At 44.6% G+C, this 24,388-nt stretch overlaps 1 long non-coding RNA gene across 1 annotated transcript; it reads left to right on the top strand.

The window, feature by feature from the left end:
• The first annotated feature begins 670 nt into the window (after positions 1–670).
• LOC128338146 (uncharacterized) lies at positions 671–23,223 on the top strand. Its single transcript, XR_008312540.1, has 3 exons — positions 671–767; positions 21,389–21,597; positions 23,100–23,223. It is a non-coding gene; the product is annotated as an uncharacterized LOC128338146 (long non-coding RNA).
• Positions 23,224–24,388: the final 1,165 nt, after the last annotated feature.

Raw genomic sequence — 24,388 nt, forward strand, 5'->3', positions numbered from 1 at the left:
CAGATGCACCTGATGGATTCCTGCCTGATAAATTGTGACACTATCTACAGCAGGGTTTCTCAACGTGTGGGTCCCCAGATGTTATTGGACTTCAACTCCCATAATCCCCAGCCCCAATGACCTTTGGTTGGGAATTATGGGAGTTGAAGTCCAATTACATCTGGGGACCCACACGTTGAGAATCCCTGATCTACAGGATACCAAAGCTGGGCTGCTAAGAGAATATGCCATCATACCATGAGGTAGAGCTACATTCTCACAGCATCCATCTGTGGTTAAAAAAACAAACAAACCTGCATTGGGAACTTTCAGCTCTGGGAAGTTCAGTTTAAGACCTCATCTGAAAAATGTATAAATTTGTTAAATAGTAATGTTTGTTGACCAGAGGACATTGGAAGAAGAAATCTTGATTCCCAGTCTGAGCTGGTAGAATGAAATTACTTCAGTATTGCTTGAGGGGGGTGGGGTGAGATCAACAGGAGGGCAAGCCCATCTCTGTGTAGCCTGTACTTAGTTTGGGAGAGTTCTTGCAGGACTAAGGCTTTGGGATTATCTGTTGTTAGAGCTATGACTACAGGTGGTCTGAGGATATTCAAGATATGAGAAGCTATTGTAGGGTCAAATCACAGGGTGTTTCAAATAATTGCAGGAATCAACCAACAGACACAGTGGGAAATACAGTTAGAAAACAAGAGCGTACTTCGTAGCAGGAGTCCAATACAATCAGGCAACAGGAAGGAATGCATCAGAACATAGTGCTAAAACAGGTGAGCAAAACCCCTATGCGGTGTGTTGCTGCACCATACTATTTCATACTGCAAGTGGGGAATCAAATGTTTGAATGCATAGGGCTAATAAATGAGGGAGGGTTTATAGCTTAGCCCAATCATGGTTAGTTCTAATAATGTTATTTGACAACATGTCAGGACTGAAATAGTGTGGCCATTTCTCTTTTCTTTGAGTGCATCACTGAGTATGGAATCCAGTGGGGTTCATCAGTAGTGTAATAAGAAAATGGACATCTTGCCCAGCCCTCTATCTGTTTGCTTGGAAGTATGCCCACTGATTTCAGTGGGCCTTAGACTACTAGTCTTTACCCTTTCACACAAAGAAGAAGGGTATTTCCCAGTAGGAACTTTATCATTGGAACAGCCAATTAGGGGACAATGAGTTGGTAGTGGTGTAATGGAGAATGTGTCATCATCAGATAAAACAATAATGAGCCAGAACTAAAAAATATATCAGTACCATTTTGTTGCATGAACCATGTCTTTGCTATAACGTTACATGCTTGCCATACATAAGACTGCCAAGAGTTAAGTTACCTACCACAAAGTGACATTCAGGTTATGTCTGTAATAAATCAAAAGGATCCACCACCATTAAATATTCAGTGACACAAGATGACGCAATAAGTTATATATTGCTTCCTACATCTTGATTGATGGGGTGCTGCATGCTGTACCCATATATCAATTGCTTTAGTATACAGTAGGTGCATAATTCTTTGCCTTCTATATACCAGCACAGAGGCAGAAGTCGATACGGACACAACAGCAAACTGTACTTAATAAGGGACAAAATGATCATCACAAGCTGGTTACAGTTCACACTGCTTAGGCCTCTAAGCCAGAGTTTGCACACTGGAAGCAATGACACATTGAAGAGACTTGTATATATGACACGGGGACAAATACAGTAATGTAGCTTCTGCAACTGTTGGGTTTTACAAGCATTGGGTCTTATCTTACAGCTTCACTACAGTCCCATATGGAGCGACATGGCTCCATTAAACTATGCATCATGACCACCACTGGTTGTTTACCATACTATGGACAATTCAGTACAGACAGAGCTTTATAACCCTTATATCATTTATTCTCACTACAGCTCCAGGATGGATGTTAGGTTGAAAGGGCAAGAGTCTTTTCTGTTCTAGGATAAGTTCATAAAGGATTACAAAATGTCAGGGTTCTTCTCAAGAGAAATGGGGGATTTTCTGGTACCGTTTCTCCACATTCCTACACTGGCATCACCTCCTCCTTCCAAGCACAAGAGGCTTATGCCCTGCATTCCTGAAGGTTGTCCTCAGTGGCCTCAAACTCTCCCTTTATAGCCACAAACTGTAGCCCTTCATATGCCTTCCTCCATTGGCCTTCCTCCTCCATCTGCCCATCTTCTCCCCAGGAACATGTTATATATGTATAATGTATAACATATTGCTGTCCTGTAACCCCATGCCCCTTCCACTGCTAGTACTCTTTTCTGTCAGCACTGTTGCCTCATTCCCCATCTGCCTCCATCACTTTGTGGTCCCTCTGGTAAGGCCTATCTCTGTGGCTTGCATCTTACTTCCCTAGATTTCCTTACCTTCTGGAAGAGGTACACAATGATGCTACAGTTCAGCACTCCCCCGAGTTCCCCACAACTTGGCAAAAACTATGGAGTGAACTTCATGGCTGAGCAAAAATAAAAACTTAGGGCGGTTAACTGGACTAGTTCATCACCCAGTGCTTACTAAATAATAGGACTGTGCATTGAATAAGAACAATAATAGGATCCCATTCAATACAGTCCCTTTTGGCATTTTTCACCGGAAACTACAACAACAACAACTACTACTATTATATTTATTTATTCAATTTCTATACCGCCCTTCCAAAAATGGCTCAGGGTGGTTTACACAGAGAAATAAATAAATAAGATGGATCCCTGTCCCCAAAGGGCTCACAATCTAAAAGTAACATAGACACCAGCAACAGTCACTGGAGGTACTATGCTGGGGGGTGGATAGGGCCGGTTACTCTCCCCCTGCTAAATAAAGAGAATCACCACGTTAAAAGGTGCCTCTTTGCCAAGTTAGCAGGGGACTATTCCAATGGCAAATGTCCCTGGTATCGATAACTGATTCAGATTAAAAATCTCTCTATCGATAATTGATTCAAGGCAATGCTGCATTGCACCAGCATCCTACTGAATATTATAGTGGGGAGGGCTTACTTTTCTTTCAGAGCTGGCTGTTCCAGAAGAATTTGGCTGCCCAGAAGGCAGCAGCAGCAGTTGCAGTGTGTCAATCACCACCTTTCCTTCCACTGTCCTGCTCTTGAATGCACCTGAGTAAGAAGCAAGGAGTCCTTCCTCTGGAGCAGGGCTGCTCAACTTTGGCCCTCCTACAGACGTTGGCCTACAGTTCCCATAATCCCTGGCAATTGGCCACTATGTCTGGGGATTATGGGAGTTGTAGTTCAAAAACAGCTGTGGGGGGGCCTATGTTGAGCAGACCTGCTCTGGAGGAAGGTTCTCTATACTAGAGGAAGCTTCTAAGGGGAAAATAAACCTTAGGACACAACCAAATACAAATAAACCCAGTACATTTAACATAATACATTCTTTCCTTCCTGCTCAAAATATTTTCTGAATGAAACGGATTCCATTCCTCATGGGGCGGGGACCACTTTGGCCTCTGCACCAGCATTTATTGCCCAAGTGGAGATAAATATGTCTCCTAGTTAGGCAACAAGGTTAACACATAATGAGGCCATAACATTACATATGCAAAATAATATGTTTCCTCTTGTTCACTTATCATATGAATTTCAACCTGAAAGAAGCTGTCTGGGTTTGTCATCTTTGCTTCTTTGTATTAGACAAGCTACCTTTCTGGTCGCTCTCTCCAGATGCCAATCTTCATACACAGGCATAGTTGCTTTGTGCTGAAGCAGAATGTCTTGTACTTAGGTGATTACATTGAAATGCTTCTTCCCCTTCAAAATATGGCAAAGGACAATGGGTATTGGACAGACTTTGTTAATGCTTCATTTATATGCAGGGCCATGAGTTCCACCAGGTAACCATCAAATTAATGAAAGGCATTCCTTCATATTTAAAGTCTTTCTATCATTCCAGATAGCAGAATGTTTTATTAAAACGGATGCCTTCTGATCGGTTAATACTCGGAGATTATTTGGGATCACCAATATAAACTTGAGCTTTCTTCCAGTTTCTATAAGAGAATTTAAGGGGGAAATGTCTGAGAAGATAAAAATGCAAAAATGGAAAGAAATTGAGTCACTAGGTAGGTCCTCCATTTGGCAAATGTAACTGATTGCTGGGCTTGCTTGCAAAAACAAATGGATGGATCAATTAACTACAGTGGGAAAGAAAGCTGTAAATAAGACAAAGCATGGGAGTTGTCACTTCATGGTACAAGTATGACCTAGGGCATCTTAAGGGTAAACTTACCATGGTACACACACACACACACACACACACACACACCTTTGGATTGAAGACTGTGGTCTCATCACTTCTGAATTTGTATTTAGACAGCCTGGTAGCCAATCCAAAATCGCCATGATTACCTAAACAAGCAGTATGTATCACTTACTTATCTGCATTTGCACGATGTATTTCAGATTTTTATTGCCAAAACCTTTGTGTTATGGCAAGCAAAATTCACGTGCAAGAGAATGACCTTTTAAATGAAGCATCGGACTACAGTGTGGTGTAGTGGTTAGAGTGCTGGACTAGGACCTGGGAGACCCGAGTTCAAATCCCCATTCAGCCATGATACTTGCTGGGTGACTCTGGGCCACTCACTTCTCTCTCAGCCTAACCTACTTCACAGGGTTGTTGTGAGGAGAAACCTAAGTATATAGTACACCGCTCTGGGCTCCTTGGAGGAAGAGCGGGATATAAATGTAAAAATAAATAAATAAAAATCCATGATGTAGTGAGACCATATGTGAAACACAAATGTGTGTGAAGAACTTCGTATGCAAACTTAAAAATACAGAAACTCTAGACAAGCACATATGGGACCGAAGGCAAAAGAAGGAATGAATCAGTAATTATGAATGAAACAATCAAAAACTGAAACCTGCTGAAATCCAAATTGGTAAGCACAATCTGCTGTTCTAAATCAGAAAATTATTGTATAAAACTGAACTCTTCCAATAAAGGCCAGTTCAGATGATACGTTGCCTAACAGGCTTGCCTTGTAGGATAAGACATGAATTTTGTGTGAGCACGCACGTCTCCCCTCCCTCCAGTGTGCCATTCCATAACCTTGTGTGGGAGTGGGTGGTCCAAATTTCCCCTCTACATGCAATCCAGATATGAACTGTACCCCCATGTTGTTAAGGAACAGTGCTCTGGGAGAAAATGTGCATGCTCACAGCACATGCATGTCTTCATCATGTGGGGTGGGCTGGTTGGCAAAAGCAAAGCACCATCCCAAACAGCCCTAGCTATTGCACAGGGGTGACTTTGAAAAGGTATGTGTTCTGTTTACCACATACATTTCAGTCTATAGTATAAAGTATTTGAAGCACTAGAAAGACAGAAGACTTCCAAGCCTTTCAAATTAAAGGGTTCAGCTGCACATAGCAGTACCATCCAGATATAAAAGACAGGAAGCTGAGTTTGCATAGACTTTCCAATTACTGCTAATGAGAAGAATTTTCTTACTTTTTAAATCTACCTCATAGGGTTCAAGTTGCAAATATATCTGACTGCAAATTATTCTTCATCTTCTGTTCTTCACATTTTAAAACACTGCACAGTTTACTTTTCTTTGTAATTAGATGGGTGATTATAATATCTTTTAACACACACTGCTGTGTTCTCTTTAATTGTTAACCAAGGGAGCCCTCTGAGGTCTCCTGGCATTTCCTTGGTTTCCCCCCACTCTGAGCTGAAAATTAAACTGTATATGAGAGTTATGACACCCATACAAAAATGAAATCTAGAAATGTGAGGCGGGCTCCAGTGATCAGATGACAATGACTCTAAATAATAACAACAGTAATAACAATAGGCCCACTAATTAGATACCTGGAAAAAATCCCCATTATTTAGGAGCATCTGTCTATATATTTAATTCTCTTGGGACCATGCGTGCCCAGGATTTGGCGGCGGAACTCTCGCGACACGCTGTGAGAGTTTGGGACTGAGGGGTTGGAAACGTCGGTTGGAGGTTGGAGGAGCCCGCCCGGAGGAGGAGGCTGAGGGGGTGCCACTCCGGCAGCTGGGGGCGGCTAGCGAGGGGCAGTGAGAGGAGAAGAGGCTAGGAGGAGAGGAGAGGAGCCCGGCTGGGCGAGCGGCGGCGGGGGTGGGCTCCTCAAAATGGCCGGGTGGAGGCTGGCAAGCAACTGGGGCTGTTGTGGTGGGCATGGGGGCTGGGAGGGGGGAGAAAGCAGTGGAGAACCCCTGGAACTATTCAAAGAAGGCCATCTGTGACTAGATAAGATGGTAAATGTGTTTTTGTTTAATTAGGGACTTAAATGTACTCTCATGAAGCAACTGTATGAGACCACATCAAGAGACTATGATGCAGAGGTAGAGGCTGTTTAACTTATGCTCCATGCCATCTTCCTACTAAAGATTGCCCCCTGGAACTTTTGCAGATAGCTGGCTTTACTGCAGCAGGAAGTGCCTAAGGTTAAGCTGTTTTGATTACTGAACGAAAGGGCTACTTTTTTAGGACACACCTAATGCACAGTCACTGTGAATCACCAGGAGAAAAGCTTAATAATACCATTGCATGATGTCCTGACATCCCTGTAAATGGTTCCCTCGTATGAACTCCACCCACCCAGCCTAAGTATAGCAAAGCTGTGTTAAATCGCCATCTGGAAAAGCTCCTGGAGCAGCTATGTAACTCTGAAAGTGCCACTTGCTACAAAGATACTTTCAGAGTTAAAAATCAACTAGCTGACCTCGCACAGAGCATCTGTGCAGTTGTGCACTTAGCCTGTGGCATCCCCCAGCAGCGCGCTCGCTCACTCCCCCTGCAGCCCGCTTGCTCATTCTCCCCCGCAGCTCGCTCTCCCGCTCGCTCCCCCCGCAGCTCGCTCTCTCGCAGCTCGCTCTCCCGCAGCTCGCTCCCCTCGCAACTTGCTCCCCCGCCCTCAACCCGCAGCTCGCTCCCCCCGCCCTCACCCCGCAGCTCGCTCGCTCTCTGCCCTGCAGCTCCCCCCCCCGCTGCTCTCCCCATTGGGCAGGCCAGGGCCAGGCCATCCCGCCACCACCTCCCACCTGCCCCCGCCCTCCCCCTGCAGCTCGCTTGCCCTCCCCCTGCAGCTCGCTTGCCCTCCCCCTGCAGCTCGCTCGCCCGCGCTCCCCCCGCAGCTCACTCGCTCTCTGCCCTGCAGCTCTCCCCCCCCCGCTGCTCTCCCCATTGGGCAGGCCAGGGCCAGGCCATCCCGCCACCACCTCCCACCTCCTCCTCCCAGCTGGTAGGGCTTTGCCTGCCATCGGCCCACCTCTCCGCTGCTGCCATTATTTCTCCCTGCTGTCGTCCCCTCTTCCTGGTGCGTGGGGCTTCACCCGCTGTCCACCCACCTCTTCTGGCCGGAGGGGCTTCACCTGCTGGCCCTCCACCTCTGCCTCCTGGGCGCCACCATTATTTCTCTCTGTTTCAATGCTGGAACGCTCTATGTTTCAATGCTGGATGCTCTAGAGCATCTGCACGTTAGTACTTGATTGATCCCCTCACCTCAGAGATCTCCCCACCCTCACCTGAGCTGCACTCCTGCTCCTCCATCCCATTGCTTCCATCCCCCTCACCCTTTTTGGTCATGGCGGCAGCATTGCTGCAGCCTATTGGCCAAGCTGCAGCCCCCTATCCCCAGAGACCTCCCCTGAACCCCGCTCCTGCTCCTCCCCCCAGGAGCAGCAGCAGTGGTTGACCGGGCCATTTCTCTCTGCTGCCACCACCATGGCCACTTGTTCCCCTCAGGCTGCTGACAAGCCCGGGGCCGTCCCTTGCCTGCCTCCCTCCCTCTGCCAATGGCCTCGGTAGCCCCAAACAGCAGCAATGGTTGACTGGGCCCTTCCTTGCTGCTAGTGCTGCCATGGCCGCTCATTCCCCTCGGGCTGCTGACAGGCTCAGGCCCGTCCCTTGCCCTTTCTTCTGTTTCTCTGACCCCTCCCTTCTTTTTCTCTTTCTCTCTCCTCCACTTGCTCTTCCCCACTCTTTCTTCCCCCTCCCTTCATGTTTTTTCTCTCCCTCCCTCCCTCCCTGAGTTATTTAATTCACACAACGGCATCCTTCTTCTCTTTCCTCCCTCACAACCCCTCTCTTCACAGACCCCTGCCCACTATCCATTCCTCTCCTCTACAATCAACAACATCTTCCAACCAGTAACAGTTGCATTCCAACTGACCTTAAGCATCACAGGCTCCTCCTCCTTATCTGCATATGGAATCCCCACTGTCCAATCAGGTGCTTCTGCTTGAAAACTCTGTCAGCCAATCGCCTCCTTTCTACCATGTCCCCACGCATGGCCCGTCTTGGAGAATTAATAATATAGATGTGTGGGTTCCATTTTTGATGGGAAAATGGTGCAGAAGTCCATAATTTAATACCTGCTGCTTCCATACCATGGTGTTGATCCAAATTGAAGTCCTTTGTGGCTGTTACCCATGAGTACACTTAAGCCTCTATCTAGAAGATGATGCATTTAACATCCAATTTAGTTTGGCCTTTAGTCAGAATAGCTGGATTCTGAGGTGATTCTCTCGATCAGCCAAAATCGGGCTAAGGGAGCCTAGCACGATTTCGGCCGAGTGTGAGAACCACCAGCTCGGTTTCTCCAAAGTGAGTAACTTGCTTGAATACCCTTCCACTTAAACAGGGTTAGTGGAGCGAGTGCTCCGCTAACCCTGTTTTTTTGATCGTGTATTGCCAGATTGTTAGATTTTTGTTTTGAAACGGCATTTTCCCCCACTTGTGGATTATAGCAAGGCAGCTGTGAAGTAACCAAAAAAAGTTTCATGTCACCCCCACACCCGCAACTCCATTGGCCCAAATGGAGGAGGAGCAGATAAATGTGTTTCAAGGAGAGAATATGGACAGTGCTGCCTTGAAAACACGTTGCAATGGGCGGAAAATATGAATGGCCACCAGTCTACAATGAAGCATTGAATAACGCTTTATTTTATTATTTCTTTATCATATTTTTATACCGCCAGATATGTACATCTCTAGGTGGTGTACAAAATTTAAAACAATATTTAAAAATAAGCACAGATTAGAATACATGGAACAATTATAACAGTAGTATAAAATGGAAATAAAGGCAGTAGTATAAAACAATTATTAATAGCACTTACATTTATATACCGCTCTATACCTGGAAGCTCTCTAAGCGGTTTACAATGATTTAGCATATTACCCCCCAACATTCTGGGTACTCATTTTACCAACCTTGGAAGGATGGAAGGCTGAGTCAACCTTGAGCCCCTTGGTCAGGATCGAACTTGTAACCTTCTGGCTACAGGGCAGCAGTTTTACCACTGCGCCACCAGGGGCTCATTAAAACAAATTACTAAAATTAATTCTAATTAAAAGCCTGTGAGAACAGGTGAGTCTTGAGGGTCTTCCTGAAAACAAACAGAGAACGAGATGCACCTATTTCCTCATGGAGCATATTCCAAAGCCCTGGAGCAGCCAGAGAGAAAGCCTGGTCCTGGGTTGCCACAAAATGAGCCAGTGGCAACCATAACCAGACTTCTCCAGAAGATCATAACAGGTGGCAAGGCTCATTACAAAGGAGGGACTCTCTTAAATACTCTGGACCCAAATTGTTAAGGGCTTTATAGGTAATAACTAGCACTTTGTATTTTACCTGGAAACATATCAGCAGCCAATGCAGTTCCCTTAAAACTGGTGTTATGTGGTCCCTTTGAGTAGTCCCAGAGACCAATCTGGCTGCCACATTCTGCACCAATTGTAATTTCTGGACTATGTAAAAGGCAGCCCCACATAGAGTGCATTACAGTAGTCAAGCTTGGAGGTTACCAGAAAAGTACCACTGTTTTAAGGTCAGAAATGGATGTAGCTGTTGTAGCAGCCCAAGTTGATAAATAATGCTACTGGCCACTGCCTCAACCTGAGAAACCAGGGAGAACTTGAGGTCCAGGAGTACTCCCAAGCTACGTAGCTGATCTTTCACGGGGAGTGTAACACCATCCAGAACAGGCAGATCTAAACCATCTCTCAGGTCCCAACCCCCAACCCCCAGTCAGTACCTCCATCTTATTTGGATTTAACTTCAGTTTGTTATCCCTCATCCAGCCCATTACTGCCTCCAAGCAGGCATTTAGAGAAGATATGCCATTTCCTGATGAGGCTGACATGGAGAAACAAATCTGGGTGTCATCAGCATATTGATAATACCCAGCACCAAACCTCCGAGTGGTTTCATGTAGATGTTGAAACGCATTGGACTCCAGCACATGCAGAGGCACACCAAGGTAATCTGGGTGCCCAGACCACCCCTGCTGCAAGGCCCCCCCTGCTGCCCCCACAAGTCTTCCTTTCTGCCACCGCCGTGAGGCTCAACCACCAATATTCTAGCCGCCATGTGCATGGCCGGGGAGTGGGGGGGGGGGGTGAGGCGAGCAGGCCACCTCCCTCATGGCAGCAGCAGCAGTGGGCAGAGTGGCTGCCAAGCCTGACGGTCTGTCTCAGCGGCCTCTGAGAAGTGTGAGGCACTCCGGTGCGCCTGTGCAGTTAGAACAGAGTGCTGCAAGCCCATGACGTCACAGGCTTGCAACACTCTATTCTAACTGTGCAGGCCCACTGGAGTGCCTCGTACTTCTCAGAGACCACTGAGCTGGACAGTCAGGCTCACCATGTGTGTGGGGGGGAGGCCTGCTTACCCTCGCCACACACATGGCAGCTAGAATGTCAGATGTTCAGCCTTGCACTGGTTGGGAGGAGGGCTCACAGTGGCGGTGGTGAGGAGGGCTCGAGGTGACAGGAGGCCCCCCCCCTGGGCCTTTGGAGGCCCCCCGGGCCTTTGAGGCCATGGGCCGGGCCCCAAGCTCAGGGGTAAGAGCGCCTCTGAGCACATTCTATTTACTGAGGGGAAACCAAGTACTTCAGCCCGAATTGCAAGCTCAGTATAACTTTGGCCTTCATCTGAGCAGCTTGCCTCTTGTGTGAGGATTCTGTGTAGCGCCTGCTCCCTTGTTCTGATTACTGATTGGATCTTGATCTCTGCCTGCCTGTCTACACACTGGCCTCCGAGCCTTCTGTTCTTCACTGCTGCTCTGGATCTCTCTCCCTCTCCCTCTCCCTCTCTCTCACACACACACCTGCTTCTGACCCTTGCTGAGGTCTAATAGGAGCAGCTGGGACAGGGAGAGAGCTATTGTGGCAGAGTGGTTGAAAGGAACAGTCACCTATTAATGTGCAAAGGACCAAATCCTATTCCAGGAAATGCCCAGTCATCCTCATGCACATATAGCTTCTGAGTTCGTATTTAAAAGTTATTATATAAAAGTATGACAATGCTCTCTTCTTAGCAAATAATAAACTTAAATTCAAGGCTGCTAGAACAGCTTCAGTGATGAAACCAACTAGGGAATTAAACTGCTAGACTATCAAGCGGCATTACATTGTCCAGGTACAGATGGATTACCCTGTTTTGTTGATAAAGTGATTTTCATTTCCCCCATTTTTAGTTAGACTCTTTCAATTAGAATGGTCTCTCTTCAAGGAGAATTAGGGAGAAGCTATTTGGCCCTGTAGTCTTACATTATAAGTCCTTTCTCTACTCTTTGTATTAGCTGACAGACCAGTGAGTTTTACACTTCTGAAATTATATTATATGGATCATATCATTCCATTTATTTTGGGAGAACTGAACCTGTACCATGCTTGTTATATCTGAAAATAGGAAGAAATGGCTTTCACATCTCATTCATTCAAGTGGAGTTGCAAGTACCTATTTAACCTATAAATGTGGTGGTTTATCAAAGCATAAAAAGCTTTCCACCAGTGTGGCTGAAGAGCTTTAAGTCCTATATAGCTCAACATATACCTGGATTTTTCATTAATACTGGTTTCGTAGATGTAAATGGTATACTCGGTCTTTAAGCTGATATGTTGGTGGTCTTTAAATGGTGTTCTGGGGACTACCTGTGTCCCTGGAATGCTCTTAAGGGTTATCTTAGACTACCATAAAAATAATTGAGTGAAAATGCTGAAGAGGTTGAGTTTTTTCTGAAGTTTTCACCACAGGTTGTAGAGGCAACCCACATTCTCAAATGCACATGGGAGAGCAGCTTGCCTTTTCAGCAGTGCAAGCAGCTGCAGTGGAAACCTCAAAAGAGTCCCAAACTGTGTCCATGTTTCCCCTTGTGTAGCCAATAGCTTTGCTGGATAGGAGCCAGAGAAGATCAACATAGTAGATGACTCTTGATTCAGCAACTTTTGAAGTGCTCTCTCTGATGATGTTCCTGATAGGAAAAAATAAATTGGAATAGTGGGCCTCCTGTTGCAGAGAAATTACTTTTCTACTGTAAGTAATTGTACAGGAAGCAACTTTAATTGAGAAGCAAGAGTTTGATATGTATTACTTATGAAAAACATAGGCTAAGAAAACATTAAACAGTCTTTTATGCAAAGAGAGGGAGAACCTCTCAGATTGAATTCAGGCCAGCAAGTGAGGAGGGGAGACACACAGTGACTCCACCCACCAAGCCAGCACACAGTCACAGTCAAATATACAAGCATGTCCCATATAAAGAACGGAGACAATGTCCATGGCAAAATCCCATCATTCCCCTTCTCATTGTCTCATTCTTGAATTCCGAGTCCAACATTTTGCTTCATGGTGTGATGCAATCTTTTCTTTCCCTGATTGCAGCAATTTATTTATCTCTGAATCTGGCATGCCTTCAGTTTTGTGCCAATCTGTAGGTTCTAGTATTTATTTTCTCCGCTTTGGCTGCCAGTGACAATCTTTTAGGTAGATTTCCTTTATTTATTCTTCTTGAGTATCTCACTTCTTGTTTTATTTCAATCTCCCCTTCCTGATTGGAACTCTGGTTCTGACTCAGTCTTCCCTTCTCGACTGAATCTCTCTATTGTATAACAGTCTATGATTACTTGTTCATTTTGTTGCTGTGGTTGCTGTTCAGCCTTTTCACTTATTGGAAAATCCAGGTCACAGTCAGACATTGCATTGGCATTTGTCTTTTGTCTCTCATCAAAATATGCAACACTGCACAGTTTAACAGTAATGAGCCTTTCATTAGAAGCTTTCCTCCTTTGAAAATAAAGCAATAGTCCCTTCTGAAAAGAACTCTACATCCATGCCTTGTTTTTACACTCATTAAACTGTTTTGTAAACTTGGAACATAGTATGCCCCTGGAATACACACTTCATTCATTCTATTTGCATCAAGATTACACTTCAGTTAAATTGTCCCCTTTTCCTTCTTCCAATTAGGTGCCCATTAGCCAAGTATATAGAACTTTTATGTCCCATGCTTATTTCAGATACATCTTGCAAATTATTGAAGAAATGTGAAGTAGCTCCACTATCCAAATATATTTTGTTTCTACATTGAATTGCATCAGTCCTGCAGATGTATTTTGCAGCAAACAGTTTTTATTCTACTTTCCTTAAGGAAAGTAAGCTTATGTGATCATCCGTGTGTGTGTGTGTGTGTGTGTGTGTGTGCGCGCGTGCACGTGCACGTGTGTGTCCCTATCAACTGCACAATGCCTGGACCAATATGAACCAAATTGAGTAGAGTTGTAGGGACACATAGGGACATCTGAATGGCATAGTTTGTGATGTAATCCACTCCAAATCAAGATGGCAGATGCATGAACATTTGAGGTGCAAGTGGGCTAACCAATTTGAACTGTCTAACCAATTTGAACCAAATTTGCTACAGCTGTAGGGACAAATAGGGATGCCTCAGTGGTGTGCTTGTAATGATATCATCCACCCCAATTCAAGATGGTGGATGTGTGAATTTTTGAGGTGCAAGTGGGCTAACTTGTGAGGATAGTAATGATAAATTAAGATTATAGTGAAAGAAAGTAGGCAAATTAGTTCTTACCAGAACAAGCTGTTCATCTATTTCATCCTCATTTTCATTTCATAGGCACTTTCACTTTTGCATAGGCAAGTGTGTTTGTTAGAAAGTCCATTTTTTGGAATTTAGTCTTATCCCCTATTTAAAATAATTCCCTTGTTCTTTACTAGGACAGGTATTCCTCAAAAGCATGGTGCTTCCACATATAAAACACTGCCTACCATCAGCAACTTTGTAAACTTTATTTAAAAATGATTCCTCCCTTTCTGTTTGCTGTTCAAATTACATTCTTGCAAACATTCCTGCACAAAACTCAAAGTCACATTTTCTTTCATTTGCAGAAAATTGACAATATTATCATATTCTTTAGTCAAGGTATTAGGCAAAAGTCCAATTTTGCTGGTTCTTGCATATTTATCTCTTGAAATTCCAGCTCTCTCAATGTTTCAAAAAATGAGCATATGTGCTCTTGCAGACTCTCTCCCTCTTTGAATCTTTCGTTACACAACTGCAGCATAAGATAAACTTGAGTATTCATGGTTCTTTATTGAAATATCTCCTTTAATCTTTCCCACCTCTCTTTTGCTGTAATTTTATCTCCTAAGTGATAAATTAACTGATCACTTACAGTCAGAGATATGTGTCCCATGGCTTGCTTGTTTGCAGAATCCAATTCTCGCTGTTTCTTTTTATTCCTCCAGTACATAGTATAGTCAAGTATATTCAGCAACGTCTTCATTCTGAAGGACCATTTTCTGTAGTTTGTTTCATTGAGCAGTTCAACAGTGGGATGCCTCCCCACAGATGCAAAAGTAGTCATCTTGTCTAGTTTTCTTGCCTACAAACTCTTTGTTATCTTGCAACTTATTGCTTCACATCTGGTTCCATAACCCAATGTTGCAGAGAAATTACTTATCTACTGTAAGCAATTGAACAGGAAGTCAACTTTAACTGAGAAGCAGGAGTTTGATATGTGTTACTCACAAAAAACATAGGCTTAAAAAATATTATACAGACTAACAGTCTCTTATGCAGAGAGAGGGAGAACCTCTCTGTTTGAATTCAGGACAGCAAGTGAGAAGGAGACAAACAAACACAGTGAATCAATCCCCAAGCCAGTACAAAGTCACACTCAAATATATACAAGCATGGCCCATATAAAGAACTGAGACAATATCCATGGTAAAATCCCACCACCTCTTCTGTAAAATATGGGCCTCCTCTGTAGAAGCCACTATAGTAAGCTTTTTTTCTGTAAGGTGTCCCAGCTCATGACTGGTCATATGCTTCCATGGGAGGATGTTGGTATACACTGATATGGCCACAATGAATTCTGGGATTGTGGCAGCTGAAAACGAGCACTGCATCATACAACAGTCCAGTTACATATAATCAAGGGTTGGGACAGCTTACATAAAGAACTGTGTCCATTAGCAGTAATATAAAATGTATCATCAGTGTAATCTGAACAGGTTATTAGTGGCGGATATTTTAATTCACCCTCTATAACCACACAGTTCTCCTCTTTGTACTTTTTTGTATGTAAGAATTGATCTTTGGAAATCTGACAGGCATTTAAAACTGATTTAGAGGCTCAATGATTTGAGTATTATGAGTAGCAAAGCTAATGAGAGGAGGTGAAACAAAAACTAAGGGGGAAAGACACACTGTGGGTAATGAAGAGATATTCAAAGGTATTGAGATAGGTGGATATATGATTTTAAGGCTGATATTTCTGTCACTGTACAATAGCTATTAGCTAGTACAATATTATACCAAAAGTATGTGCTCAGCTATTGTTTCCTGATGTTCAATAGCACAAGAATTCATATTGTCTACATTTGATAAGTGCTATTAATGTTAATCTCACTTCGGCTCTTAACTTAGGTTCAAAATACATGGGTCCCCCCCCCCCTTTATTGCAAATAAGACAAATCTATTATAGTATATACAATTTCTGGAAACCGTATATACAACAGTTTATTGTACAACTTATTCTGATTTCAAATTGACTGTTTTTGATTCATGACTTCAGAGGTGTGTTTTTATCAAACACAGTAATAACTGAAAACCTTAAGTTTGTAAATTCAGTAGTAAACCTCCTTGAACCTGATCCAGCAAAGCAGCATAGATGTGCACATGACACACTACTGGCTAACATAGGCAATGTCGGGCAGGTTCATGGGCAAACCAATAGCTCATTTGGACATTGCATTTAGCAGCATGGAAGTAGGGATGTGCATGAGCTGTGGTTCGAACCACCATTCAAGCACTTCTTGGGCAGGGAGACTAGGAACTTTAAGAAAAAGGAGAGCAGGTCCTTACCTGCTCTCCACTGCCCACTGCAGCTTCCTTCTGGGGTGGCATGCATCCCTAGAAGCCTTGCACAGTGTCAGCACACACATGGCATCCGTGCATGCACGGGTGCCATTTGCATTGTCAGCATGGTTTTACTGACCACACAAATGGTGCCCATGGATGCCATGTGCATGCTGACGCTCCACGGAGCTTCTAGGGATGCACACTGCCCCAGCAGGAAGCTGCATGGGGCAGCAGAGAGCAGGTGAGGACCTGTTCTTCAGGGACTTTTGAAAGCAATCCTGGAGAATTTAATGGCTTGATATTGGGAAACTATTGTGTGGGGAAAAAGACTGCAGGTATAGTTGCATGCCCAGGCCCAATAAAGACAAGACACATGTGACTGGATGAACCAGGGCCACTTTTATTAGTTAATATTACATAACCTGTAACGAGGCATAACAATTTATAGTGCGGGCACCAGCTCTAAGGGCCAGCTTCATAAGGAGGACCACCTAGAACTGGGCGAAAGACTGGGTGTTAATTCAGTCTGGACCAAATCTGGACATCATAACAAACATGAGGTGTTAACCCCACTGAGGGGAGGCCAACCAGCCCCACCCACCTAGGCCTCAAAACTCTGAGTGGTGGGTGCCAGCCAGCCTCCGAGTAGGGGCAGATCCCAGCCCAAGGGCAGCAAAACCTACAAGGGCTGTTTCTCAGCTTGCCCGCTCACTTTAAATGGTTCTCCAGTCAGACACTGATCAAGACAACCTATACCAACCCACACTCACCAGCCACAAAAGCAGGGCCACCCTCAGTTTAGCCCTGCTTACCCCACCCATCCAAAATTCTGCAAATACCCTGCTGCAGGGCCCAAAGAAATAAATCATTGCCATGATTAGACAAATGGAACCCATCACTCCAATACAAGGTTTTGTCTTGGGTCTGTATGTCAGGATGTGAAATAACATGCCCACCCATAGCCAGGATAGCACAGCCAACCTTTTGCGGGGCATGAGTAAAACATTGAATCCCACCCTGGCTGTGCCAAGGCAACTGGGGAATCATGCAGGACCAAGCCAGCACAATATCTGGAAAATGGGTAACCAGACATCAAAAATCAGCAATCGCCTGCAAAATTAAAGCCTTACCACATAGCAGCCCAATATCATTCCCACCCAAATGCGTCACCAACAGGTGAGGGACACCCTATTTGGCAATATACTTATCCAGGATGGGCATGAAGAGGCTCCAGGTTATTCCACAACATCCAAGCCATTCAATTTCGGCCACGCCGGTGAGGCACAACTGGGTGCCCATGTTGGCCTGACACACCCGACAACTGGCCCAAAACACAAAACTGTGGCCAAGAATAAGAATCCTAACTGGGAATGGTATCTGCACCACTGAAAAACAAAACAGGTTAGTACCTCATAGCAGTAATAATACTTACTAACAGCATAAAGGCTTAATATACCGATGGCAAGCAGATGAGCGCCAACGCCAGAGAATGCGAATTTGACCTTCAGGCATGTCAACTGCTGCTGCAGAAGATGCAGCACATATACGAAAAGAGTGAGTACTGAACTCTGCTGGATCCAGACCTGCTTTACACAGTGCACTATGAACCACCGTTCAAAATTGGTAATGGGTACATGCAGAAGAATCTGCATGACAAAAAGCGGACCCTGATCATGAACCCGCACGTAGTCTATACCTGCCGACATGGGACACAAAGAATCAGTATCATTACGAGAAAGACAAACAATGCCCCTCTTCCTGTGCTGGTCAGTCTTAGCCTGTCGAATCACCAACTCGACTCCCTTACGTGTTACACGCATATTATTATTATTATTATTATTATTACATTTATATCCTGCTCTTCCTCCAAGGAACCCAGAGCGGTGTAATACACACTTTAGTTTCTCTTTCACAACAACCCTGTGAAGTAGGTTAGGCTGAGAGAGAAGTGACTGGCCCGGAATCACCCAGCTAGTATCATGGCTGAATGGGGATTTGAACTCGGGTCTCCCCTGTCCTAGTCCAGCACTCTAACCACTACACCATGCTGGTTCTTATGCTGCAGGGCCTGGGCTGAAGTATCTTGCTTAGAAGATGCAACAAGTTCACTTAACCAAAGTGTGCTAAAAAAAATGGCCACAAAATAGCCTGGAAGGTGAGAGCCACCAACCTGGCACCTATAGACCTAGGCACCAAGCCCCGGCTGTGCAAGTGAACTGAATAGTGTAACACCTGTTCCACCGGAATAGTCCAAACATCATCCAACCCAGATGAATCCCTTAGCTCACAGAACTCATGTCCAGCCACAGCACAATGTTTCCTGGTGTTATGAGTCAAAGAGAGGCAGATAGCTTGTTCAGTTTCTACCTCTCAAGGTTCCACAACTCAACCAGAAAGTTTTCGGAAACTTCCGTTGCCATTGGTGCGAGGGACCGAAAACGCTCCTCCTGCTTCCGAGACAGGGCATCTGCAATATTATTATCCAAACCCGGAACGTGGCCAGCAAGAAACAAAATATTATGCCACAAGCACTGTAAAGTAAAATGCCACACCAGCTGCATGACCCAAGGATTGCGAGAAGTCTTGAAATTAATTACATGAACGGTGGACAAATTATCACACCAAAACTGAACAGTATGATTTGCAAACTCACGAACCCACACATGTACTGTCACTACAATAGGGGAAAATTCAAAAAATGTCAGGTCACAAGTAATCCCCTGTGTTACCCAGTCCATTGGCCATCTGGCAGAACACCATTCATTCCTTAAAAATAAACCATAACCGAGTCCCCTAGCTGCATCAGAATGCACTTGCAGCTTAGCTTCAGTAAAAATTTGGAACACCAAAGGGAAATACCATTAAAATCCAAAAGAAATTTGGACCAAAGTCTGGTATCTTTCCGAATATTGTGGGTTACATGCATGTGATGATGAGGGGCATGAATCCCCTTAGTAGCATTGCATAAATGCCTCAAAAAAGCCCTATCAGGCACAATCACCCAGCAAGCAAAGTTCAGATGACTGATGACACTCTGCATATCCCATAATGTAATCTTCTTGGCTTCCAGTAATCTACCCAGGAGCTGGCCCCAAATCAAGACCTTATTGGCCGGTAAATGGCAACATTGAGCAACAGTACCAATTTCAATGCCCCAAAACGTCAGGAAAGTAGCTGGATCTTCCGATTTCTCCTTCACTAAGGGAACCCCCAGCTTCTGAGTCAGTCCCTGGAAGGAAGTCATGAGATTTTCACAAATCAAAGAGGAACCAGGACCAGTAAAAAGAAAATCATCTAGGCAGTGCACCATGTATGTCAGACTTGTTTGATCATGCACAGCCTAGGCTAAAAAGGAAGTAAAATGCTCAAATGCTGAACAGGAGATAGAACATTCCATTGGCAGTGCCAGATTCAGATAAAAGGCTTCATTGAAAGAAAATTCTAACAAGTCAAAGTCGTCAGGATGGATTGGCGAAAGCTGATTTAATATCACATTTTGCCATCAAAGCCCTCTGGGATTGGACCATATTCACAGCTGATTCAAATGAAGCATACTGCACTGAGCACAAATGCAGAGGAAAAGCATCATTCATGGAGCTGCCTGCTGGGAAGGACAAATGATGTATTAAACAATATTCCCCTGCTGATTTCTTAGGAACTACTCCCAAAGGCGAAATCTATAAATTAGATTAAGGTGGTACAGAAAAGGGGCAGACCCTCCATTCCTGAACCTTGTTCTCAATTTTAGCCCAAAGAATGTGCTCCATACCCATTATAGATCTCAAGTTGTCAGCCCAAAAGACCACCCTTGAGCCCTGGTAAGGTATCCTGAAACCATCGTGAAAGTATTCCCAAAGGTAAGCAATATCCTGCTCAACAGGATAACACTGTAATAAAGACTGAAGGGGGCTTAACTTTATTGGACTAGGTCCCTTTTGAAGCGGGGGGTGGATCTTGACCCAGCCAAACCCCTTTGACCCTAACACCAATGCCTACCCCTCTGGCAATCACTAAAAGAATGTGAGCCCCCACAAATTGAACCTGCGTGATGATACAAACAATGGGGATGTGAGCACACACCACTTACCCAGAATTCCCAACACAATTGATGAAAAGAACCACCTGGGGCCTGCGCCTGACCTTGAATGGGAGTAGTTGAGGACTTGACCACCAAGTGACTGCTATTGGAGTATTTCCCCAAAACTGGGCAATAAGGAGTCATGATTTGTAACCAAAGCTTTGGTTGGGGATAATCTCAAAGGAGAGAAGGATCCAACGCTGAACGATGCCAAAATGATTCATCATAGCGGGTCCACTAAACAATAAAAATGCGTGATAAATGATATCTAAATATTTTATTATAGAGGCTGCCCATGCTGGTTGTTTATGTAAGACCACCCCCATGTAAACCATGTCCCCCACCAACCAGTTTAGCCAATTACGGTCAACTGCTTTGGCATTGAACATCTCTTTACCTCTAGCATCACTTTTATCACTTTCCTGCTGCTCGGATTCCCAATACAGCAAAGAGAACTTGTCAACATATTCATTTTTCCAAATCTTTTCCTTAGTGGAAAGAAGCAAATGATCTCCCAAAGGCAAGGATACATCATCATGAGGGTAGAATTCAATCCATTTGTCAGTAGCCCGCTAAGCAGCAGTAGCTTCTCATGATCCAGTAGAAAGCTCTGATGGTCTATCTCCACCCATCTATTTTCATTCCCATGGTGTAAGTTGGGAGGTGGGTGAAGCCTTTTAGCTGTGCCAGAACCACCACTGGCAGGCAAAATGTCTGCCCAAGTGGCTGGGAGGAATCCTGGGCCAGGAGGCCAGACTGGCATGCATAAGCATTGGCCATTTGCATGGTGACGCAGAATGGGGTGCAGAGAGAGACGCTGCTGTCCCACACACGCTTTTGGAGAGAGCGCCGGCAGAGGAAGAGTGGTGGGACGGGTGCTGGCAGGTAGGTTGCGCCTTCCCTGCCTCTTTAAGTGAACCCTCCAATATTTGAACTGGCTCGGACGCCAGTCAACAGAACTGGTTCAGAGCTCCAGAATATGAGCACCAGATGCGTTGCATGCATATCCCTACTGGAGTCCCCTGCTCTGCTGCTCTTCCTCTTTGATGTAACTTCCTGTTTGTCTGACCCCTTTGAGCATGTGAGCCATGACCGAAGTGAAAATGAACAACAGTCTCTGTCTCTTTTGCCTTCTTTCTCTAGGCAATGGTGCAGATTGGGCCCAGAGGCAGAGGACAAACAAATAAGCAGGAGCATCAAAGGCAGGGAACGGTGAACACAAAAAGTGGGGGGCACTCAAAGAGCCTCCCCAAACCTGAAACTAGCACCAAACAAACTTATAGGGCGTTACAGGCATGGTTTCCTGAGGCTTACAAGAATTACAGACTGAATCCCACGACTCTGTAGATAAAGTGAGTGGCTTTTTCAGCATTCTGTCATTATAGAGCCTGAAAAATTTATTAACCATAAAATCAAAACAATTTGTCTGATCAGATATTTGGAATGATGATAATGTTCTGCTTTGTGAGTAGTGTAATCTGACCAGCTTTCAGAGCATTTTCTTGAAGAGTGGCTAAATTATGGCAGTTTAAATTTTTTTGATTGAAGGGCAAGAGTCCCTTGCAAAGCTGAGCTGAAAGATTGCCCAAACCTGCCCTTATGGAATTGGCATTAAGAGATGCAAGTTTTGGGCGGTATAGAAATGTGTTAAATAAATGACTTTCTCAAGCCAGGCGAAGGCTTTTTCTCATTTTCCATGGCTTTTTAAAATACTAGCCAAATTATTTTCAAGCTGCGTATGCTGGCCCTGCTGTGTTTTATTCTTCCTTTGCTTTTTATTCCTTGAGGCTGTTCTCATGAGCAGCCAAGCCCAGATTTAAGCAGCCAAGGCTGGGCTGGGAACCACTGGGATCCTCTTCGATCCTGGCAGTGCTGTGGTGCCAAACCCAGCGCTGCAGCCTGGCTCCTAACCAGTACCCTTAACCCTGGCTCTGGGATTATGCGTCAGCGCAAGCTGATTGCAGCTCATGCTGACACAGAGATGGGTGCCTAGAGAGCCACTTCCCTGAGGGAATCACCCAGTGCATGGTGCTTGGTGCATGATGCACTGTGGGATTTATGGAGGCCGGGACGAAAAGTCCTGGCCTCTGTTTACCAGCACAGCTGGGAGCAGCATGGATAGTAATCTGCACTGCTTCCAGCAGCATTGGTCGCATGGGCTTGTGGGCCACCTGGGCTGTAAAGGGTCGGGAAGGTAGGTTGAACCCTGCCTTTCCCCCCACCTGCCCAACTGCACACAGGGCTGTGTGAACAGCCCCCTTGTGTGCTATGATTATTGATTTAATTTTTAGATTTGTTGTTGTTGTTATTGTAGTACTGCCCAGAGGATATTTTGCCAATGCAACTTTACATATACTGTGTACAAGGATGGTGCCACATGCACCATAATCATGCTGTGAACTCTTACGTGTGTCGTCCAGTTCTAAAATGGCTGCTTAAGGCTTGCTAATGTTCCTGTAATTTGAAGGGCTTACAAATAATGCTTGAGGCAGCAGGTGGGGGCAAAATGCAAAACTGATGACAAGACTGCAGAACTGATTTCTGGTCTTTGATGTTGCTGATAATTCCAGGAAGAGAGCTTTGCTCTCTTGTATTATGCAGGAGAAGACAGTTATGATATATTTGGCACATTCCAAGACAGAGGGGATGAAGATGGCTTCTAAAGGGCTCTAAAATTATCCATATATCATTTTAATCTTGAAAAAACCACTGAGTTCAAAATGCATGTTTCCATCAGAGGATGTAAAGAGCTGAGGCCTAGTATTGCTTTCCTATTGTTTCCTTTATATGGAACCAGGACCTGAGGCGGTTGGAGAGAGGGAAGGAAGTCACTCCCCCATCCTTTTCCTTTCAGATTTCCAACATGAGGGAAACTTCTCCCAGGCTGGCCTCTTTCCTGCAGCCTCTAGAGAACCTCAGAGCAATCTGCTCCTCAGGACGGAGGCTTTAGTTCACTGGTGGAGAAGGCCCCAAGTTCAATCCCTGGCATCTCCAGGTAGGGCTGGGAAAGACTCCTGCCTGAAACCTTGGAGAGCCACTGACAATCCATTCTGGATAATACTGAGCCGGATGGACCAAGAGTCTGACTCAATATAAGACTACTTCTGATGTTCCTCCTCCTCCATCTACCTATACAGAAGAAGAACAATATCATCAGTGAGGTGCAGTTAGCTCCCTCTGGGTTGCCAGCCTTCTAGGACTGGCCTGGAGTCTTCGGGAATCGGCATCAATCTCCAGGTGAGTTTTGAAATACTAGCGATTTTAATAGCTTGATGTGGCGAACCATATTGGAAAAGAGACAGCGGGGGAAATTCTGCAGGAAGATCTTCAGTCAGAGTTGCCAACCCTAATTCTAAGTGCTTCTATTCTGACTCGCAGAGCAAGTTTTAGCAGCAAGCTATTAAATGGGACTTAAGCAGTCTAATACTGAGAAGGATTGCAGCCAAAATTATTTCCATTTATTCCATGGTACATTGTCCCTTCTTATTACTATTATCTAAAAATGCCTCCACTCTGGCCTCATCCCTGGTGCCACAATGCTGATAAACTTTGGCATGCTGACATTTAGCAGGAGGCTGTAATAAATTACTGCATCCCTCTGCTCTTGCATTTTACTTTTTTTTTTTAATTTCCTGTGAATTTGTAGCCAAAGAAAGTGTCAGGAATAAAAATGCATGAAGCCAATACCACCATAATACACTGAGCAATGTTATAGAATAGTCCCGTAGGCAAGCTTTAATAAGGAAGGAGAAAACATGCTTCTATAGGAGTTGCTTTAAATTACATCAAGATTAGTTTCATATGAAACACCCTTTATACAAGCATTTAAATGGTTTTATTGCTGACTTTTAAATCTCTGTTCATAGTGCTAAAAATCCCCATTACAAAAGCAGTAATTTTCTATTAATCTTCATCTATGTTCACTTTAAATGAAGCTTCAGGGGCTACTTTAAGTGAACTCTCACATGACATTTCATATCTGAAGATGCATGCACTTTAACTTCTCTTTGACACTTACAGTCAAGGAGGTTGGAGAACTGTGAAAGGCACTTTCTGCCTTCCCTCAGCAAGTGCTGAACCCTCATGAAATTAGCTGAGTGGGGTGTGTGCATGGAACCGGTTTGGCCGGTCTGGTTCTGGGTC

The sequence above is a fragment of the Hemicordylus capensis genome, chromosome 1, assembly GCF_027244095.1.
Source record: "Hemicordylus capensis ecotype Gifberg chromosome 1, rHemCap1.1.pri, whole genome shotgun sequence".
Classification (NCBI taxonomy): Eukaryota; Metazoa; Chordata; class Lepidosauria; order Squamata; family Cordylidae; genus Hemicordylus; species Hemicordylus capensis.